This window comes from Oncorhynchus mykiss, chromosome 12, assembly GCF_057628025.1.
Source record: "Oncorhynchus mykiss isolate SJ-2025 chromosome 12, ASM5762802v1, whole genome shotgun sequence".
Lineage (NCBI taxonomy): Eukaryota > Metazoa > Chordata > Actinopteri > Salmoniformes > Salmonidae > Oncorhynchus > Oncorhynchus mykiss.
In genome coordinates this window covers 89,731,129-89,752,386 of record NC_143033.1, presented here as the reverse complement: position 1 = coordinate 89,752,386, position 21,258 = coordinate 89,731,129, and the positions used below count along the sequence as shown (strand labels likewise).

General features: G+C 44.7%; 16 non-coding genes across 16 annotated transcripts; all 16 read left to right on the top strand.

Annotated features, from left to right (window-relative positions):
• The first annotated feature begins 893 nt into the window (after window positions 1-893).
• On the top strand, window positions 894-1,012 carry LOC149979431 (5S ribosomal RNA). Its single transcript, XR_016485446.1, has one exon. It is a non-coding gene; the product is annotated as a 5S ribosomal RNA (ribosomal RNA).
• A 1,168-nt stretch (window positions 1,013-2,180) lies between these two features.
• LOC149979430 (5S ribosomal RNA) lies at window positions 2,181-2,299 on the top strand. Its single transcript, XR_016485445.1, has one exon. It is a non-coding gene; the product is annotated as a 5S ribosomal RNA (ribosomal RNA).
• Window positions 2,300-3,467: 1,168 nt separating this feature from the next.
• Window positions 3,468-3,586, top strand: LOC149979429 (5S ribosomal RNA). The gene has a single exon (XR_016485444.1). It is a non-coding gene; the product is annotated as a 5S ribosomal RNA (ribosomal RNA).
• A 1,168-nt stretch (window positions 3,587-4,754) lies between these two features.
• LOC149979428 (5S ribosomal RNA) lies at window positions 4,755-4,873 on the top strand. The gene has a single exon (XR_016485443.1). It is a non-coding gene; the product is annotated as a 5S ribosomal RNA (ribosomal RNA).
• Window positions 4,874-6,041: 1,168 nt separating this feature from the next.
• LOC149979427 (5S ribosomal RNA) lies at window positions 6,042-6,160 on the top strand. Its single transcript, XR_016485442.1, has one exon. It is a non-coding gene; the product is annotated as a 5S ribosomal RNA (ribosomal RNA).
• A 1,168-nt stretch (window positions 6,161-7,328) lies between these two features.
• Window positions 7,329-7,447, top strand: LOC149979426 (5S ribosomal RNA). Its single transcript, XR_016485441.1, has one exon. It is a non-coding gene; the product is annotated as a 5S ribosomal RNA (ribosomal RNA).
• A 1,169-nt stretch (window positions 7,448-8,616) lies between these two features.
• On the top strand, window positions 8,617-8,735 carry LOC118937964 (5S ribosomal RNA). The gene has a single exon (XR_005035371.1). It is a non-coding gene; the product is annotated as a 5S ribosomal RNA (ribosomal RNA).
• Window positions 8,736-9,903: 1,168 nt separating this feature from the next.
• On the top strand, window positions 9,904-10,022 carry LOC118937963 (5S ribosomal RNA). Its single transcript, XR_005035370.1, has one exon. It is a non-coding gene; the product is annotated as a 5S ribosomal RNA (ribosomal RNA).
• A 1,168-nt stretch (window positions 10,023-11,190) lies between these two features.
• LOC118937962 (5S ribosomal RNA) lies at window positions 11,191-11,309 on the top strand. The gene has a single exon (XR_005035369.1). It is a non-coding gene; the product is annotated as a 5S ribosomal RNA (ribosomal RNA).
• Window positions 11,310-12,477: 1,168 nt separating this feature from the next.
• Window positions 12,478-12,596, top strand: LOC118937960 (5S ribosomal RNA). Its single transcript, XR_005035367.1, has one exon. It is a non-coding gene; the product is annotated as a 5S ribosomal RNA (ribosomal RNA).
• Window positions 12,597-13,763: 1,167 nt separating this feature from the next.
• On the top strand, window positions 13,764-13,882 carry LOC118937959 (5S ribosomal RNA). The gene has a single exon (XR_005035366.1). It is a non-coding gene; the product is annotated as a 5S ribosomal RNA (ribosomal RNA).
• Window positions 13,883-15,051: 1,169 nt separating this feature from the next.
• On the top strand, window positions 15,052-15,170 carry LOC118962634 (5S ribosomal RNA). Its single transcript, XR_005049972.2, has one exon. It is a non-coding gene; the product is annotated as a 5S ribosomal RNA (ribosomal RNA).
• Window positions 15,171-16,337: 1,167 nt separating this feature from the next.
• LOC118962642 (5S ribosomal RNA) lies at window positions 16,338-16,456 on the top strand. Its single transcript, XR_005049980.2, has one exon. It is a non-coding gene; the product is annotated as a 5S ribosomal RNA (ribosomal RNA).
• A 1,171-nt stretch (window positions 16,457-17,627) lies between these two features.
• LOC118962646 (5S ribosomal RNA) lies at window positions 17,628-17,746 on the top strand. Its single transcript, XR_005049984.2, has one exon. It is a non-coding gene; the product is annotated as a 5S ribosomal RNA (ribosomal RNA).
• Window positions 17,747-18,917: 1,171 nt separating this feature from the next.
• Window positions 18,918-19,036, top strand: LOC118962640 (5S ribosomal RNA). Its single transcript, XR_005049978.2, has one exon. It is a non-coding gene; the product is annotated as a 5S ribosomal RNA (ribosomal RNA).
• A 1,171-nt stretch (window positions 19,037-20,207) lies between these two features.
• Window positions 20,208-20,326, top strand: LOC118962648 (5S ribosomal RNA). The gene has a single exon (XR_005049986.2). It is a non-coding gene; the product is annotated as a 5S ribosomal RNA (ribosomal RNA).
• Window positions 20,327-21,258: the final 932 nt, after the last annotated feature.

Here is a 21,258-nt window from a genome sequence, read left to right as displayed (position 1 = left end):
TCCTCCGTTTACATTTCCCGGTTTACCGTTTATCCCTGCTTCTCCAGGTTTGCGCTCTCAAAAGCACACCTTTTTAATCGAAATATAACACGATTGGATGTTCTATGTCCACGACAACATTTAAAACCCTAGCAGGAGACCACTTTTGAGGTCTTGGAAAAATTGAAGACATATCGATTTTGGGGTGTAGTTACCCTTTAAACGCAAGCGTGCGCCAGGAAGAGACCTTTGTTTGGTTAAGCGGTGTTGCTGTAGCGCTCATGTGATTGCGGAGTTTGCAAAACAAATGGCCACTGGATTGATGCAAATAATGATGATATAATTCTGCCAAGCTGGCATAGGCTACTTTGCAGTTAACATTTCATTGAGAAGGTTTTTGTGGGAAGCCTTTCCTTCTCTACCAGAAGAAGGTAATCATTAGCCTCAACGCTAACGGCTACACAAAGTGTAGACCTGCGCGCGCTCCGCACGCATGCGCACAGAAACTGGGCAGTCCTGTGCTGTTTCTGAAAGTTGCGTGGAAATACGAATCACTGATGCATTTTGTTGATGTCTAATGATTCTCTTGGGCAAATGAATGCATTTTCTAACAAGTTGAAAGGATTTAGTTGATTTCCTCCTTAGTTCAAAACATTTTTGAATATTGTTGAATTTCGGTTTAAAGTCTGGATTCCGTGATTCCGTATTATATAGGGCCCTAGTCCATGAAGTTGTCATAAGTGTGAACATAGGATATGCCCTCTCCCCCCCCACAAGAGTGAAATATATGGGCTGGAAAGGAAATGTAAGCAAGGTTTGAGCTTTGTCAGTGTGTCACAACGTGGACATTTCTCTGTCTCCCGATGAATGAGCGGCACATTGACTTTATATAGTGTACCAAGAGGGTTCCCTTCGCTTACGGCCATACCAGCCTGAATACGCCCGATCTCGTCCGATCTCGGAAGCTAAGCAGGGTCGGGCCTGGTTAGTACTTGGATGGGAGACCGCCTGGGAATACCAGGTGCTGTAAGCTTTTTGCTCCAGTAGAGGGTACTCTTGTGTCATGCGTGGAGCAACTGCCTTTTATTTATCGCCCTAATAATGTTGTGTCTTTTTATTGGACTACATGCAGTTTGTTAGTGCTGCCCTGCCCTGATCAAATCCAATCATGGACAGTGCGTTTCCCTCGAAATGTAGGCACTACATTCAGCATTTGTTTTTAGACTGTCAATGTCTGTCGTCCATTAGGGCCCTGTAAAATCCCTTCAATGTTTTGCCTGACCCCCCCCCCCAAAAAATTCCCCCTCTCCTCCGTTTACATTTCCCGGTTTACCGTTTATCCCTGCTTCTCCAGGTTTGCGCTCTCAAAAGCACACCTTTTTAATCGAAATATAACACGATTGGATGTTCTATGTCCACGACAACATTTAAAACCCTAGCAGGAGACCACTTTTGAGGTCTTGGAAAAATTGAAGACATATCGATTTTGGGGTGTAGTTACCCTTTAAACGCAAGCGTGCGCCAGGAAGAGACCTTTGTTTGGTTAAGCGGTGTTGCTGTAGCGCTCATGTGATTGCGGAGTTTGCAAAACAAATGGCCACTGGATTGATGCAAATAATGATGATATAATTCTGCCAAGCTGGCATAGGCTACTTTGCAGTTAACATTTCATTGAGAAGGTTTTTGTGGGAAGCCTTTCCTTCTCTACCAGAAGAAGGTAATCATTAGCCTCAACGCTAACGGCTACACAAAGTGTAGACCTGCGCGCGCTCCGCACGCATGCGCACAGAAACTGGGCAGTCCTGTGCTGTTTCTGAAAGTTGCGTGGAAATACGAATCACTGATGCATTTTGTTGATGTCTAATGATTCTCTTGGGCAAATGAATGCATTTTCTAACAAGTTGAAAGGATTTAGTTGATTTCCTCCTTAGTTCAAAACATTTTTGAATATTGTTGAATTTCGGTTTAAAGTCTGGATTCCGTGATTCCGTATTATATAGGGCCCTAGTCCATGAAGTTGTCATAAGTGTGAACATAGGATATGCCCTCTCCCCCCCCCACAAGAGTGAAATATATGGGCTGGAAAGGAAATGTAAGCAAGGTTTGAGCTTTGTCAGTGTGTCACAACGTGGACATTTCTCTGTCTCCCGATGAATGAGCGGCACATTGACTTTATATAGTGTACCAAGAGGGTTCCCTTCGCTTACGGCCATACCAGCCTGAATACGCCCGATCTCGTCCGATCTCGGAAGCTAAGCAGGGTCGGGCCTGGTTAGTACTTGGATGGGAGACCGCCTGGGAATACCAGGTGCTGTAAGCTTTTTGCTCCAGTAGAGGGTACTCTTGTGTCATGCGTGGAGCAACTGCCTTTTATTTATCGCCCTAATAATGTTGTGTCTTTTTATTGGACTACATGCAGTTTGTTAGTGCTGCCCTGCCCTGATCAAATCCAATCATGGACAGTGCGTTTCCCTCGAAATGTAGGCACTACATTCAGCATTTGTTTTTAGACTGTCAATGTCTGTCGTCCATTAGGGCCCTGTAAAATCCCTTCAATGTTTTGCCTGACCCCCCCCCAAAAAAAATTCCCCCTCTCCTCCGTTTACATTTCCCGGTTTACCGTTTATCCCTGCTTCTCCAGGTTTGCGCTCTCAAAAGCACACCTTTTTAATCGAAATATAACACGATTGGATGTTCTATGTCCACGACAACATTTAAAACCCTAGCAGGAGACCACTTTTGAGGTCTTGGAAAAATTGAAGACATATCGATTTTGGGGTGTAGTTACCCTTTAAACGCAAGCGTGCGCCAGGAAGAGACCTTTGTTTGGTTAAGCGGTGTTGCTGTAGCGCTCATGTGATTGCGGAGTTTGCAAAACAAATGGCCACTGGATTGATGCAAATAATGATGATATAATTCTGCCAAGCTGGCATAGGCTACTTTGCAGTTAACATTTCATTGAGAAGGTTTTTGTGGGAAGCCTTTCCTTCTCTACCAGAAGAAGGTAATCATTAGCCTCAACGCTAACGGCTACACAAAGTGTAGACCTGCGCGCGCTCCGCACGCATGCGCACAGAAACTGGGCAGTCCTGTGCTGTTTCTGAAAGTTGCGTGGAAATACGAATCACTGATGCATTTTGTTGATGTCTAATGATTCTCTTGGGCAAATGAATGCATTTTCTAACAAGTTGAAAGGATTTAGTTGATTTCCTCCTTAGTTCAAAACATTTTTGAATATTGTTGAATTTCGGTTTAAAGTCTGGATTCCGTGATTCCGTATTATATAGGGCCCTAGTCCATGAAGTTGTCATAAGTGTGAACATAGGATATGCCCTCTCCCCCCCCCACAAGAGTGAAATATATGGGCTGGAAAGGAAATGTAAGCAAGGTTTGAGCTTTGTCAGTGTGTCACAACGTGGACATTTCTCTGTCTCCCGATGAATGAGCGGCACATTGACTTTATATAGTGTACCAAGAGGGTTCCCTTCGCTTACGGCCATACCAGCCTGAATACGCCCGATCTCGTCCGATCTCGGAAGCTAAGCAGGGTCGGGCCTGGTTAGTACTTGGATGGGAGACCGCCTGGGAATACCAGGTGCTGTAAGCTTTTTGCTCCAGTAGAGGGTACTCTTGTGTCATGCGTGGAGCAACTGCCTTTTATTTATCGCCCTAATAATGTTGTGTCTTTTTATTGGACTACATGCAGTTTGTTAGTGCTGCCCTGCCCTGATCAAATCCAATCATGGACAGTGCGTTTCCCTCGAAATGTAGGCACTACATTCAGCATTTGTTTTTAGACTGTCAATGTCTGTCGTCCATTAGGGCCCTGTAAAATCCCTTCAATGTTTTGCCTGACCCCCCCCCCCAAAAAATTCCCCCTCTCCTCCGTTTACATTTCCCGGTTTACCGTTTATCCCTGCTTCTCCAGGTTTGCGCTCTCAAAAGCACACCTTTTTAATCGAAATATAACACGATTGGATGTTCTATGTCCACGACAACATTTAAAACCCTAGCAGGAGACCACTTTTGAGGTCTTGGAAAAATTGAAGACATATCGATTTTGGGGTGTAGTTACCCTTTAAACGCAAGCGTGCGCCAGGAAGAGACCTTTGTTTGGTTAAGCGGTGTTGCTGTAGCGCTCATGTGATTGCGGAGTTTGCAAAACAAATGGCCACTGGATTGATGCAAATAATGATGATATAATTCTGCCAAGCTGGCATAGGCTACTTTGCAGTTAACATTTCATTGAGAAGGTTTTTGTGGGAAGCCTTTCCTTCTCTACCAGAAGAAGGTAATCATTAGCCTCAACGCTAACGGCTACACAAAGTGTAGACCTGCGCGCGCTCCGCACGCATGCGCACAGAAACTGGGCAGTCCTGTGCTGTTTCTGAAAGTTGCGTGGAAATACGAATCACTGATGCATTTTGTTGATGTCTAATGATTCTCTTGGGCAAATGAATGCATTTTCTAACAAGTTGAAAGGATTTAGTTGATTTCCTCCTTAGTTCAAAACATTTTTGAATATTGTTGAATTTCGGTTTAAAGTCTGGATTCCGTGATTCCGTATTATATAGGGCCCTAGTCCATGAAGTTGTCATAAGTGTGAACATAGGATATGCCCTCTCCCCCCCCCACAAGAGTGAAATATATGGGCTGGAAAGGAAATGTAAGCAAGGTTTGAGCTTTGTCAGTGTGTCACAACGTGGACATTTCTCTGTCTCCCGATGAATGAGCGGCACATTGACTTTATATAGTGTACCAAGAGGGTTCCCTTCGCTTACGGCCATACCAGCCTGAATACGCCCGATCTCGTCCGATCTCGGAAGCTAAGCAGGGTCGGGCCTGGTTAGTACTTGGATGGGAGACCGCCTGGGAATACCAGGTGCTGTAAGCTTTTTGCTCCAGTAGAGGGTACTCTTGTGTCATGCGTGGAGCAACTGCCTTTTATTTATCGCCCTAATAATGTTGTGTCTTTTTATTGGACTACATGCAGTTTGTTAGTGCTGCCCTGCCCTGATCAAATCCAATCATGGACAGTGCGTTTCCCTCGAAATGTAGGCACTACATTCAGCATTTGTTTTTAGACTGTCAATGTCTGTCGTCCATTAGGGCCCTGTAAAATCCCTTCAATGTTTTGCCTGACCCCCCCCCAAAAAAAATTCCCCCTCTCCTCCGTTTACATTTCCCGGTTTACCGTTTATCCCTGCTTCTCCAGGTTTGCGCTCTCAAAAGCACACCTTTTTAATCGAAATATAACACGATTGGATGTTCTATGTCCACGACAACATTTAAAACCCTAGCAGGAGACCACTTTTGAGGTCTTGGAAAAATTGAAGACATATCGATTTTGGGGTGTAGTTACCCTTTAAACGCAAGCGTGCGCCAGGAAGAGACCTTTGTTTGGTTAAGCGGTGTTGCTGTAGCGCTCATGTGATTGCGGAGTTTGCAAAACAAATGGCCACTGGATTGATGCAAATAATGATGATATAATTCTGCCAAGCTGGCATAGGCTACTTTGCAGTTAACATTTCATTGAGAAGGTTTTTGTGGGAAGCCTTTCCTTCTCTACCAGAAGAAGGTAATCATTAGCCTCAACGCTAACGGCTACACAAAGTGTAGACCTGCGCGCGCTCCGCACGCATGCGCACAGAAACTGGGCAGTCCTGTGCTGTTTCTGAAAGTTGCGTGGAAATACGAATCACTGATGCATTTTGTTGATGTCTAATGATTCTCTTGGGCAAATGAATGCATTTTCTAACAAGTTGAAAGGATTTAGTTGATTTCCTCCTTAGTTCAAAACATTTTTGAATATTGTTGAATTTCGGTTTAAAGTCTGGATTCCGTGATTCCGTATTATATAGGGCCCTAGTCCATGAAGTTGTCATAAGTGTGAACATAGGATATGCCCTCTCCCCCCCCCACAAGAGTGAAATATATGGGCTGGAAAGGAAATGTAAGCAAGGTTTGAGCTTTGTCAGTGTGTCACAACGTGGACATTTCTCTGTCTCCCGATGAATGAGCGGCACATTGACTTTATATAGTGTACCAAGAGGGTTCCCTTCGCTTACGGCCATACCAGCCTGAATACGCCCGATCTCGTCCGATCTCGGAAGCTAAGCAGGGTCGGGCCTGGTTAGTACTTGGATGGGAGACCGCCTGGGAATACCAGGTGCTGTAAGCTTTTTGCTCCAGTAGAGGGTACTCTTGTGTCATGCGTGGAGCAACTGCCTTTTATTTATCGCCCTAATAATGTTGTGTCTTTTTATTGGACTACATGCAGTTTGTTAGTGCTGCCCTGCCCTGATCAAATCCAATCATGGACAGTGCGTTTCCCTCGAAATGTAGGCACTACATTCAGCATTTGTTTTTAGACTGTCAATGTCTGTCGTCCATTAGGGCCCTGTAAAATCCCTTCAATGTTTTGCCTGACCCCCCCCCAAAAAAAATTCCCCCTCTCCTCCGTTTACATTTCCCGGTTTACCGTTTATCCCTGCTTCTCCAGGTTTGCGCTCTCAAAAGCACACCTTTTTAATCGAAATATAACACGATTGGATGTTCTATGTCCACGACAACATTTAAAACCCTAGCAGGAGACCACTTTTGAGGTCTTGGAAAAATTGAAGACATATCGATTTTGGGGTGTAGTTACCCTTTAAACGCAAGCGTGCGCCAGGAAGAGACCTTTGTTTGGTTAAGCGGTGTTGCTGTAGCGCTCATGTGATTGCGGAGTTTGCAAAACAAATGGCCACTGGATTGATGCAAATAATGATGATATAATTCTGCCAAGCTGGCATAGGCTACTTTGCAGTTAACATTTCATTGAGAAGGTTTTTGTGGGAAGCCTTTCCTTCTCTACCAGAAGAAGGTAATCATTAGCCTCAACGCTAACGGCTACACAAAGTGTAGACCTGCGCGCGCTCCGCACGCATGCGCACAGAAACTGGGCAGTCCTGTGCTGTTTCTGAAAGTTGCGTGGAAATACGAATCACTGATGCATTTTGTTGATGTCTAATGATTCTCTTGGGCAAATGAATGCATTTTCTAACAAGTTGAAAGGATTTAGTTGATTTCCTCCTTAGTTCAAAACATTTTTGAATATTGTTGAATTTCGGTTTAAAGTCTGGATTCCGTGATTCCGTATTATATAGGGCCCTAGTCCATGAAGTTGTCATAAGTGTGAACATAGGATATGCCCTCTCCCCCCCCCACAAGAGTGAAATATATGGGCTGGAAAGGAAATGTAAGCAAGGTTTGAGCTTTGTCAGTGTGTCACAACGTGGACATTTCTCTGTCTCCCGATGAATGAGCGGCACATTGACTTTATATAGTGTACCAAGAGGGTTCCCTTCGCTTACGGCCATACCAGCCTGAATACGCCCGATCTCGTCCGATCTCGGAAGCTAAGCAGGGTCGGGCCTGGTTAGTACTTGGATGGGAGACCGCCTGGGAATACCAGGTGCTGTAAGCTTTTTGCTCCAGTAGAGGGTACTCTTGTGTCATGCGTGGAGCAACTGCCTTTTATTTATCGCCCTAATAATGTTGTGTCTTTTTATTGGACTACATGCAGTTTGTTAGTGCTGCCCTGCCCTGATCAAATCCAATCATGGACAGTGCGTTTCCCTCGAAATGTAGGCACTACATTCAGCATTTGTTTTTAGACTGTCAATGTCTGTCGTCCATTAGGGCCCTGTAAAATCCCTTCAATGTTTTGCCTGACCCCCCCCCCCAAAAAAATTCCCCCTCTCCTCCGTTTACATTTCCCGGTTTACCGTTTATCCCTGCTTCTCCAGGTTTGCGCTCTCAAAAGCACACCTTTTTAATCGAAATATAACACGATTGGATGTTCTATGTCCACGACAACATTTAAAACCCTAGCAGGAGACCACTTTTGAGGTCTTGGAAAAATTGAAGACATATCGATTTTGGGGTGTAGTTACCCTTTAAACGCAAGCGTGCGCCAGGAAGAGACCTTTGTTTGGTTAAGCGGTGTTGCTGTAGCGCTCATGTGATTGCGGAGTTTGCAAAACAAATGGCCACTGGATTGATGCAAATAATGATGATATAATTCTGCCAAGCTGGCATAGGCTACTTTGCAGTTAACATTTCATTGAGAAGGTTTTTGTGGGAAGCCTTTCCTTCTCTACCAGAAGAAGGTAATCATTAGCCTCAACGCTAACGGCTACACAAAGTGTAGACCTGCGCGCGCTCCGCACGCATGCGCACAGAAACTGGGCAGTCCTGTGCTGTTTCTGAAAGTTGCGTGGAAATACGAATCACTGATGCATTTTGTTGATGTCTAATGATTCTCTTGGGCAAATGAATGCATTTTCTAACAAGTTGAAAGGATTTAGTTGATTTCCTCCTTAGTTCAAAACATTTTTGAATATTGTTGAATTTCGGTTTAAAGTCTGGATTCCGTGATTCCGTATTATATAGGGCCCTAGTCCATGAAGTTGTCATAAGTGTGAACATAGGATATGCCCTCTCCCCCCCCCACAAGAGTGAAATATATGGGCTGGAAAGGAAATGTAAGCAAGGTTTGAGCTTTGTCAGTGTGTCACAACGTGGACATTTCTCTGTCTCCCGATGAATGAGCGGCACATTGACTTTATATAGTGTACCAAGAGGGTTCCCTTCGCTTACGGCCATACCAGCCTGAATACGCCCGATCTCGTCCGATCTCGGAAGCTAAGCAGGGTCGGGCCTGGTTAGTACTTGGATGGGAGACCGCCTGGGAATACCAGGTGCTGTAAGCTTTTTGCTCCAGTAGAGGGTACTCTTGTGTCATGCGTGGAGCAACTGCCTTTTATTTATCGCCCTAATAATGTTGTGTCTTTTTATTGGACTACATGCAGTTTGTTAGTGCTGCCCTGCCCTGATCAAATCCAATCATGGACAGTGCGTTTCCCTCGAAATGTAGGCACTACATTCAGCATTTGTTTTTAGACTGTCAATGTCTGTCGTCCATTAGGGCCCTGTAAAATCCCTTCAATGTTTTGCCTGACCCCCCCCCCCAAAAAATTCCCCCTCTCCTCCGTTTACATTTCCCGGTTTACCGTTTATCCCTGCTTCTCCAGGTTTGCGCTCTCAAAAGCACACCTTTTTAATCGAAATATAACACGATTGGATGTTCTATGTCCACGACAACATTTAAAACCCTAGCAGGAGACCACTTTTGAGGTCTTGGAAAAATTGAAGACATATCGATTTTGGGGTGTAGTTACCCTTTAAACGCAAGCGTGCGCCAGGAAGAGACCTTTGTTTGGTTAAGCGGTGTTGCTGTAGCGCTCATGTGATTGCGGAGTTTGCAAAACAAATGGCCACTGGATTGATGCAAATAATGATGATATAATTCTGCCAAGCTGGCATAGGCTACTTTGCAGTTAACATTTCATTGAGAAGGTTTTTGTGGGAAGCCTTTCCTTCTCTACCAGAAGAAGGTAATCATTAGCCTCAACGCTAACGGCTACACAAAGTGTAGACCTGCGCGCGCTCCGCACGCATGCGCACAGAAACTGGGCAGTCCTGTGCTGTTTCTGAAAGTTGCGTGGAAATACGAATCACTGATGCATTTTGTTGATGTCTAATGATTCTCTTGGGCAAATGAATGCATTTTCTAACAAGTTGAAAGGATTTAGTTGATTTCCTCCTTAGTTCAAAACATTTTTGAATATTGTTGAATTTCGGTTTAAAGTCTGGATTCCGTGATTCCGTATTATATAGGGCCCTAGTCCATGAAGTTGTCATAAGTGTGAACATAGGATATGCCCTCTCCCCCCCCCACAAGAGTGAAATATATGGGCTGGAAAGGAAATGTAAGCAAGGTTTGAGCTTTGTCAGTGTGTCACAACGTGGACATTTCTCTGTCTCCCGATGAATGAGCGGCACATTGACTTTATATAGTGTACCAAGAGGGTTCCCTTCGCTTACGGCCATACCAGCCTGAATACGCCCGATCTCGTCCGATCTCGGAAGCTAAGCAGGGTCGGGCCTGGTTAGTACTTGGATGGGAGACCGCCTGGGAATACCAGGTGCTGTAAGCTTTTTGCTCCAGTAGAGGGTACTCTTGTGTCATGCGTGGAGCAACTGCCTTTTATTTATCGCCCTAATAATGTTGTGTCTTTTTATTGGACTACATGCAGTTTGTTAGTGCTGCCCTGCCCTGATCAAATCCAATCATGGACAGTGCGTTTCCCTCGAAATGTAGGCACTACATTCAGCATTTGTTTTTAGACTGTCAATGTCTGTCGTCCATTAGGGCCCTGTAAAATCCCTTCAATGTTTTGCCTGACCCCCCCCCCCAAAAAATTCCCCCTCTCCTCCGTTTACATTTCCCGGTTTACCGTTTATCCCTGCTTCTCCAGGTTTGCGCTCTCAAAAGCACACCTTTTTAATCGAAATATAACACGATTGGATGTTCTATGTCCACGACAACATTTAAAACCCTAGCAGGAGACCACTTTTGAGGTCTTGGAAAAATTGAAGACATATCGATTTTGGGGTGTAGTTACCCTTTAAACGCAAGCGTGCGCCAGGAAGAGACCTTTGTTTGGTTAAGCGGTGTTGCTGTAGCGCTCATGTGATTGCGGAGTTTGCAAAACAAATGGCCACTGGATTGATGCAAATAATGATGATATAATTCTGCCAAGCTGGCATAGGCTACTTTGCAGTTAACATTTCATTGAGAAGGTTTTTGTGGGAAGCCTTTCCTTCTCTACCAGAAGAAGGTAATCATTAGCCTCAACGCTAACGGCTACACAAAGTGTAGACCTGCGCGCGCTCCGCACGCATGCGCACAGAAACTGGGCAGTCCTGTGCTGTTTCTGAAAGTTGCGTGGAAATACGAATCACTGATGCATTTTGTTGATGTCTAATGATTCTCTTGGGCAAATGAATGCATTTTCTAACAAGTTGAAAGGATTTAGTTGATTTCCTCCTTAGTTCAAAACATTTTTGAATATTGTTGAATTTCGGTTTAAAGTCTGGATTCCGTGATTCCGTATTATATAGGGCCCTAGTCCATGAAGTTGTCATAAGTGTGAACATAGGATATGCCCTCTCCCCCCCCCACAAGAGTGAAATATATGGGCTGGAAAGGAAATGTAAGCAAGGTTTGAGCTTTGTCAGTGTGTCACAACGTGGACATTTCTCTGTCTCCCGATGAATGAGCGGCACATTGACTTTATATAGTGTACCAAGAGGGTTCCCTTCGCTTACGGCCATACCAGCCTGAATACGCCCGATCTCGTCCGATCTCGGAAGCTAAGCAGGGTCGGGCCTGGTTAGTACTTGGATGGGAGACCGCCTGGGAATACCAGGTGCTGTAAGCTTTTTGCTCCAGTAGAGGGTACTCTTGTGTCATGCGTGGAGCAACTGCCTTTTATTTATCGCCCTAATAATGTTGTGTCTTTTTATTGGACTACATGCAGTTTGTTAGTGCTGCCCTGCCCTGATCAAATCCAATCATGGACAGTGCGTTTCCCTCGAAATGTAGGCACTACATTCAGCATTTGTTTTTAGACTGTCAATGTCTGTCGTCCATTAGGGCCCTGTAAAATCCCTTCAATGTTTTGCCTGACCCCCCCCCCAAAAAAATTCCCCCTCTCCTCCGTTTACATTTCCCGGTTTACCGTTTATCCCTGCTTCTCCAGGTTTGCGCTCTCAAAAGCACACCTTTTTAATCGAAATATAACACGATTGGATGTTCTATGTCCACGACAACATTTAAAACCCTAGCAGGAGACCACTTTTGAGGTCTTGGAAAAATTGAAGACATATCGATTTTGGGGTGTAGTTACCCTTTAAACGCAAGCGTGCGCCAGGAAGAGACCTTTGTTTGGTTAAGCGGTGTTGCTGTAGCGCTCATGTGATTGCGGAGTTTGCAAAACAAATGGCCACTGGATTGATGCAAATAATGATGATATAATTCTGCCAAGCTGGCATAGGCTACTTTGCAGTTAACATTTCATTGAGAAGGTTTTTGTGGGAAGCCTTTCCTTCTCTACCAGAAGAAGGTAATCATTAGCCTCAACGCTAACGGCTACACAAAGTGTAGACCTGCGCGCGCTCCGCACGCATGCGCACAGAAACTGGGCAGTCCTGTGCTGTTTCTGAAAGTTGCGTGGAAATACGAATCACTGATGCATTTTGTTGATGTCTAATGATTCTCTTGGGCAAATGAATGCATTTTCTAACAAGTTGAAAGGATTTAGTTGATTTCCTCCTTAGTTCAAAACATTTTTGAATATTGTTGAATTTCGGTTTAAAGTCTGGATTCCGTGATTCCGTATTATATAGGGCCCTAGTCCATGAAGTTGTCATAAGTGTGAACATAGGATATGCCCTCCCCCCCCCCCACAAGAGTGAAATATATGGGCTGGAAAGGAAATGTAAGCAAGGTTTGAGCTTTGTCAGTGTGTCACAACGTGGACATTTCTCTGTCTCCCGATGAATGAGCGGCACATTGACTTTATATAGTGTACCAAGAGGGTTCCCTTCGCTTACGGCCATACCAGCCTGAATACGCCCGATCTCGTCCGATCTCGGAAGCTAAGCAGGGTCGGGCCTGGTTAGTACTTGGATGGGAGACCGCCTGGGAATACCAGGTGCTGTAAGCTTTTTGCTCCAGTAGAGGGTACTCTTGTGTCATGCGTGGAGCAACTGCCTTTTATTTATCGCCCTAATAATGTTGTGTCTTTTTATTGGACTACATGCAGTTTGTTAGTGCTGCCCTGCCCTGATCAAATCCAATCATGGACAGTGCGTTTCCCTCGAAATGTAGGCACTACATTCAGCATTTGTTTTTAGACTGTCAATGTCTGTCGTCCATTAGGGCCCTGTAAAATCCCTTCAATGTTTTGCCTGACCCCCCCCCCAAAAAAATTCCCCCTCTCCTCCGTTTACATTTCCCGGTTTACCGTTTATCCCTGCTTCTCCAGGTTTGCGCTCTCAAAAGCACACCTTTTTAATCGAAATATAACACGATTGGATGTTCTATGTCCACGACAACATTTAAAACCCTAGCAGGAGACCACTTTTGAGGTCTTGGAAAAATTGAAGACATATCGATTTTGGGGTGTAGTTACCCTTTAAACGCAAGCGTGCGCCAGGAAGAGACCTTTGTTTGGTTAAGCGGTGTTGCTGTAGCGCTCATGTGATTGCGGAGTTTGCAAAACAAATGGCCACTGGATTGATGCAAATAATGATGATATAATTCTGCCAAGCTGGCATAGGCTACTTTGCAGTTAACATTTCATTGAGAAGGTTTTTGTGGGAAGCCTTTCCTTCTCTACCAGAAGAAGGTAATCATTAGCCTCAACGCTAACGGCTACACAAAGTGTAGACCTGCGCGCTCCGCACGCATGCGCACAGAAACTGGGCAGTCCTGTGCTGTTTCTGAAAGTTGCGTGGAAATACGAATCACTGATGCATTTTGTTGATGTCTAATGATTCTCTTGGGCAAATGAATGCATTTTCTAACAAGTTGAAAGGATTTAGTTGATTTCCTCCTTAGTTCAAAACATTTTTGAATATTGTTGAATTTCGGTTTAAAGTCTGGATTCCGTGATTCCGTATTATATAGGGCCCTAGTCCATGAAGTTGTCATAAGTGTGAACATAGGATATGCCCTCCCCCCCCCCCAACAAGAGTGAAATATATGGGCTGGAAAGGAAATGTAAGCAAGGTTTGAGCTTTGTCAGTGTGTCACAACGTGGACATTTCTCTGTCTCCCGATGAATGAGCGGCACATTGACTTTATATAGTGTACCAAGAGGGTTCCCTTCGCTTACGGCCATACCAGCCTGAATACGCCCGATCTCGTCCGATCTCGGAAGCTAAGCAGGGTCGGGCCTGGTTAGTACTTGGATGGGAGACCGCCTGGGAATACCAGGTGCTGTAAGCTTTTTGCTCCAGTAGAGGGTACTCTTGTGTCATGCGTGGAGCAACTGCCTTTTATTTATCGCCCTAATAATGTTGTGTCTTTTTATTGGACTACATGCAGTTTGTTAGTGCTGCCCTGCCCTGATCAAATCCAATCATGGACAGTGCGTTTCCCTCGAAATGTAGGCACTACATTCAGCATTTGTTTTTAGACTGTCAATGTCTGTCGTCCATTAGGGCCCTGTAAAATCCCTTCAATGTTTTGCCTGACCCCCCCCCAAAAAAAATTCCCCCTCTCCTCCGTTTACATTTCCCGGTTTACCGTTTATCCCTGCTTCTCCAGGTTTGCGCTCTCAAAAGCACACCTTTTTAATCGAAATATAACACGATTGGATGTTCTATGTCCACGACAACATTTAAAACCCTAGCAGGAGACCACTTTTGAGGTCTTGGAAAAATTGAAGACATATCGATTTTGGGGTGTAGTTACCCTTTAAACGCAAGCGTGCGCCAGGAAGAGACCTTTGTTTGGTTAAGCGGTGTTGCTGTAGCGCTCATGTGATTGCGGAGTTTGCAAAACAAATGGCCACTGGATTGATGCAAATAATGATGATATAATTCTGCCAAGCTGGCATAGGCTACTTTGCAGTTAACATTTCATTGAGAAGGTTTTTGTGGGAAGCCTTTCCTTCTCTACCAGAAGAAGGTAATCATTAGCCTCAACGCTAACGGCTACACAAAGTGTAGACCTGCGCGCGCTCCGCACGCATGCGCACAGAAACTGGGCAGTCCTGTGCTGTTTCTGAAAGTTGCGTGGAAATACGAATCACTGATGCATTTTGTTGATGTCTAATGATTCTCTTGGGCAAATGAATGCATTTTCTAACAAGTTGAAAGGATTTAGTTGATTTCCTCCTTAGTTCAAAACATTTTTGAATATTGTTGAATTTCGGTTTAAAGTCTGGATTCCGTGATTCCGTATTATATAGGGCCCTAGTCCATGAAGTTGTCATAAGTGTGAACATAGGATATGCCCTCCCCCCCCCCCAACAAGAGTGAAATATATGGGCTGGAAAGGAAATGTAAGCAAGGTTTGAGCTTTGTCAGTGTGTCACAACGTGGACATTTCTCTGTCTCCCGATGAATGAGCGGCACATTGACTTTATATAGTGTACCAAGAGGGTTCCCTTCGCTTACGGCCATACCAGCCTGAATACGCCCGATCTCGTCCGATCTTGGAAGCTAAGCAGGGTCGGGCCTGGTTAGTACTTGGATGGGAGACCGCCTGGGAATACCAGGTGCTGTAAGCTTTTTGCTCCAGTAGAGGGTACTCTTGTGTCATGCGTGGAGCAACTGCCTTTTATTTATCGCCCTAATAATGTTGTGTCTTTTTATTGGACTACATGCAGTTTGTTAGTGCTGCCCTGCCCTGATCAAATCCAATCATGGACAGTGCGTTTCCCTCGAAATGTAGGCACTACATTCAGCATTTGTTTTTAGACTGTCAATGTCTGTCGTCCATTAGGGCCCTGTAAAATCCCTTCAATGTTTTGCCTGACCCCCCCCCCAAAAAAATTCCCCCTCTCCTCCGTTTACATTTCCCGGTTTACCGTTTATCCCTGCTTCTCCAGGTTTGCGCTCTCAAAAGCACACCTTTTTAATCGAAATATAACACGATTGGATGTTCTATGTCCACGACAACATTTAAAACCCTAGCAGGAGACCACTTTTGAGGTCTTGGAAAAATTGAAGACATATCGATTTTGGGGTGTAGTTACCCTTTAAACGCAAGCGTGCGCCAGGAAGAGACCTTTGTTTGGTTAAGCGGTGTTGCTGTAGCGCTCATGTGATTGCGGAGTTTGCAAAACAAATGGCCACTGGATTGATGCAAATAATGATGATATAATTCTGCCAAGCTGGCATAGGCTACTTTGCAGTTAACATTTCATTGAGAAGGTTTTTGTGGGAAGCCTTTCCTTCTCTACCAGAAGAAGGTAATCATTAGCCTCAACGCTAACGGCTACACAAAGTGTAGACCTGCGCGCTCCGCACGCATGCGCACAGAAACTGGGCAGTCCTGTGCTGTTTCTGAAAGTTGCGTGGAAATACGAATCACTGATGCATTTTGTTGATGTCTAATGATTCTCTTGGGCAAATGAATGCATTTTCTAACAAGTTGAAAGGATTTAGTTGATTTCCTCCTTAGTTCAAAACATTTTTGAATATTGTTGAATTTCGGTTTAAAGTCTGGATTCCGTGATTCCGTATTATATAGGGCCCTAGTCCATGAAGTTGTCATAAGTGTGAACATAGGATATGCCCTCCCCCCCCCCCAACAAGAGTGAAATATATGGGCTGGAAAGGAAATGTAAGCAAGGTTTGAGCTTTGTCAGTGTGTCACAACGTGGACATTTCTCTGTCTCCCGATGAATGAGCGGCACATTGACTTTATATAGTGTACCAAGAGGGTTCCCTTCGCTTACGGCCATACCAGCCTGAATACGCCCGATCTCGTCCGATCTCGGAAGCTAAGCAGGGTCGGGCCTGGTTAGTACTTGGATGGGAGACCGCCTGGGAATACCAGGTGCTGTAAGCTTTTTGCTCCAGTAGAGGGTACTCTTGTGTCATGCGTGGAGCAACTGCCTTTTATTTATCGCCCTAATAATGTTGTGTCTTTTTATTGGACTACATGCAGTTTGTTAGTGCTGCCCTGCCCTGATCAAATCCAATCATGGACAGTGCGTTTCCCTCGAAATGTAGGCACTACATTCAGCATTTGTTTTTAGACTGTCAATGTCTGTCGTCCATTAGGGCCCTGTAAAATCCCTTCAATGTTTTGCCTGACCCCCCCCCAAAAAAAATTCCCCCTCTCCTCCGTTTACATTTCCCGGTTTACCGTTTATCCCTGCTTCTCCAGGTTTGCGCTCTCAAAAGCACACCTTTTTAATCGAAATATAACACGATTGGATGTTCTATGTCCACGACAACATTTAAAACCCTAGCAGGAGACCACTTTTGAGGTCTTGGAAAAATTGAAGACATATCGATTTTGGGGTGTAGTTACCCTTTAAACGCAAGCGTGCGCCAGGAAGAGACCTTTGTTTGGTTAAGCGGTGTTGCTGTAGCGCTCATGTGATTGCGGAGTTTGCAAAACAAATGGCCACTGGATTGATGCAAATAATGATGATATAATTCTGCCAAGCTGGCATAGGCTACTTTGCAGTTAACATTTCATTGAGAAGGTTTTTGTGGGAAGCCTTTCCTTCTCTACCAGAAGAAGGTAATCATTAGCCTCAACGCTAACGGCTACACAAAGTGTAGACCTGCGCGCGCTCCGCACGCATGCGCACAGAAACTGGGCAGTCCTGTGCTGTTTCTGAAAGTTGCGTGGAAATACGAATCACTGATGCATTTTGTTGATGTCTAATGATTCTCTTGGGCAAATGAATGCATTTTCTAACAAGTTGAAAGGATTTAGTTGATTTCCTCCTTAGTTCAAAACATTTTTGAATATTGTTGAATTTCGGTTTAAAGTCTGGATTCCGTGATTCCGTATTATATAGGGCCCTAGTCCATGAAGTTGTCATAAGTGTGAACATAGGATATGCCCTCCCCCCCCCCCCCCACAAGAGTGAAATATATGGGCTGGAAAGGAAATGTAAGCAAGGTTTGAGCTTTGTCAGTGTGTCACAACGTGGACATTTCTCTGTCTCCCGATGAATGAGCGGCACATTGACTTTATATAGTGTACCAAGAGGGTTCCCTTCGCTTACGGCCATACCAGCCTGAATACGCCCGATCTCGTCCGATCTCGGAAGCTAAGCAGGGTCGGGCCTGGTTAGTACTTGGATGGGAGACCGCCTGGGAATACCAGGTGCTGTAAGCTTTTTGCTCCAGTAGAGGGTACTCTTGTGTCATGCGTGGAGCAACTGCCTTTTATTTATCGCCCTAATAATGTTGTGTCTTTTTATTGGACTACATGCAGTTTGTTAGTGCTGCCCTGCCCTGATCAAATCCAATCATGGACAGTGCGTTTCCCTCGAAATGTAGGCACTACATTCAGCATTTGTTTTTAGACTGTCAATGTCTGTCGTCCATTAGGGCCCTGTAAAATCCCTTCAATGTTTTGCCTGACCCCCCCCCCAAAAAAATTCCCCCTCTCCTCCGTTTACATTTCCCGGTTTACCGTTTATCCCTGCTTCTCCAGGTTTGCGCTCTCAAAAGCACACCTTTTTAATCGAAATATAACACGATTGGATGTTCTATGTCCACGACAACATTTAAAACCCTAGCAGGAGACCACTTTTGAGGTCTTGGAAAAATTGAAGACATATCGATTTTGGGGTGTAGTTACCCTTTAAACGCAAGCGTGCGCCAGGAAGAGACCTTTGTTTGGTTAAGCGGTGTTGCTGTAGCGCTCATGTGATTGCGGAGTTTGCAAAACAAATGGCCACTGGATTGATGCAAATAATGATGATATAATTCTGCCAAGCTGGCATAGGCTACTTTGCAGTTAACATTTCATTGAGAAGGTTTTTGTGGGAAGCCTTTCCTTCTCTACCAGAAGAAGGTAATCATTAGCCTCAACGCTAACGGCTACACAAAGTGTAGACCTGCGCGCGCTCCGCACGCATGCGCACAGAAACTGGGCAGTCCTGTGCTGTTTCTGAAAGTTGCGTGGAAATACGAATCACTGATGCATTTTGTTGATGTCTAATGATTCTCTTGGGCAAATGAATGCATTTTCTAACAAGTTGAAAGGATTTAGTTGATTTCCTCCTTAGTTCAAAACATTTTTGAATATTGTTGAATTTCGGTTTAAAGTCTGGATTCCGTGATTCCGTATTATATAGGGCCCTAGTCCATGAAGTTGTCATAAGTGTGAACATAGGATATGCCCTCCCCCCCCCCCCCCACAAGAGTGAAATATATGGGCTGGAAAGGAAATGTAAGCAAGGTTTGAGCTTTGTCAGTGTGTCACAACGTGGACATTTCTCTGTCTCCCGATGAATGAGCGGCACATTGACTTTATATAGTGTACCAAGAGGGTTCCCTTCGCTTACGGCCATACCAGCCTGAATACGCCCGATCTCGTCCGATCTCGGAAGCTAAGCAGGGTCGGGCCTGGTTAGTACTTGGATGGGAGACCGCCTGGGAATACCAGGTGCTGTAAGCTTTTTGCTCCAGTAGAGGGTACTCTTGTGTCATGCGTGGAGCAACTGCCTTTTATTTATCGCCCTAATAATGTTGTGTCTTTTTATTGGACTACATGCAGTTTGTTAGTGCTGCCCTGCCCTGATCAAATCCAATCATGGACAGTGCGTTTCCCTCGAAATGTAGGCACTACATTCAGCATTTGTTTTTAGACTGTCAATGTCTGTCGTCCATTAGGGCCCTGTAAAATCCCTTCAATGTTTTGCCTGACCCCCCCCCCCAAAAAATTCCCCCTCTCCTCCGTTTACATTTCCCGGTTTACCGTTTATCCCTGCTTCTCCAGGTTTGCGCTCTCAAAAGCACACCTTTTTAATCGAAATATAACACGATTGGATGTTCTATGTCCACGACAACATTTAAAACCCTAGCAGGAGACCACTTTTGAGGTCTTGGAAAAATTGAAGACATATCGATTTTGGGGTGTAGTTACCCTTTAAACGCAAGCGTGCGCCAGGAAGAGACCTTTGTTTGGTTAAGCGGTGTTGCTGTAGCGCTCATGTGATTGCGGAGTTTGCAAAACAAATGGCCACTGGATTGATGCAAATAATGATGATATAATTCTGCCAAGCTGGCATAGGCTACTTTGCAGTTAACATTTCATTGAGAAGGTTTTTGTGGGAAGCCTTTCCTTCTCTACCAGAAGAAGGTAATCATTAGCCTCAACGCTAACGGCTACACAAAGTGTAGACCTGCGCGCGCTCCGCACGCATGCGCACAGAAACTGGGCAGTCCTGTGCTGTTTCTGAAAGTTGCGTGGAAATACGAATCACTGATGCATTTTGTTGATGTCTAATGATTCTCTTGGGCAAATGAATGCATTTTCTAACAAGTTGAAAGGATTTAGTTGATTTCCTCCTTAGTTCAAAACATTTTTGAATATTGTTGAATTTCGGTTTAAAGTCTGGATTCCGTGATTCCGTATTATATAGGGCCCTAGTCCATGAAGTTGTCATAAGTGTGAACATAGGATATGCCCTCCCCCCCCCCCCCCACAAGAGTGAAATATATGGGCTGGAAAGGAAATGTAAGCAAGGTTTGAGCTTTGTCAGTGTGTCACAACGTGGACATTTCTCTGTCTCCCGATGAATGAGCGGCACATTGACTTTATATAGTGTACCAAGAGGGTTCCCTTCGCTTACGGCCATACCAGCCTGAATACGCCCGATCTCGTCCGATCTCGGAAGCTAAGCAGGGTCGGGCCTGGTTAGTACTTGGATGGGAGACCGCCTGGGAATACCAGGTGCTGTAAGCTTTTTGCTCCAGTAGAGGGTACTCTTGTGTCATGCGTGGAGCAACTGCCTTTTATTTATCGCCCTAATAATGTTGTGTCTTTTTATTGGACTACATGCAGTTTGTTAGTGCTGCCCTGCCCTGATCAAATCCAATCATGGACAGTGCGTTTCCCTCGAAATGTAGGCACTACATTCAGCATTTGTTTTTAGACTGTCAATGTCTGTCGTCCATTAGGGCCCTGTAAAATCCCTTCAATGTTTTGCCTGACCCCCCCCCCAAAAAAATTCCCCCTCTCCTCCGTTTACATTTCCCGGTTTACCGTTTATCCCTGCTTCTCCAGGTTTGCGCTCTCAAAAGCACACCTTTTTAATCGAAATATAACACGATTGGATGTTCTATGTCCACGACAACATTTAAAACCCTAGCAGGAGACCACTTTTGAGGTCTTGGAAAAATTGAAGACATATCGATTTTGGGGTGTAGTTACCCTTTAAACGCAAGCGTGCGCCAGGAAGAGACCTTTGTTTGGTTAAGCGGTGTTGCTGTAGCGCTCATGTGATTGCGGAGTTTGCAAAACAAATGGCCACTGGATTGATGCAAATAATGATGATATAATTCTGCCAAGCTGGCATAGGCTACTTTGCAGTTAACATTTCATTGAGAAGGTTTTTGTGGGAAGCCTTTCCTTCTCTACCAGAAGAAGGTAATCATTAGCCTCAACGCTAACGGCTACACAAAGTGTAGACCTGCGCGCGCTCCGCACGCATGCGCACAGAAACTGGGCAGTCCTGTGCTGTTTCTGAAAGTTGCGTGGAAATACGAATCACTGATGCATTTTGTTGATGTCTAATGATTCTCTTGGGCAAATGAATGCATTTTCTAACAAGTTGAAAGGATTTAGTTGATTTCCTCCTTAGTTCAAAACATTTTTGAATATTGTTGAATTTCGGT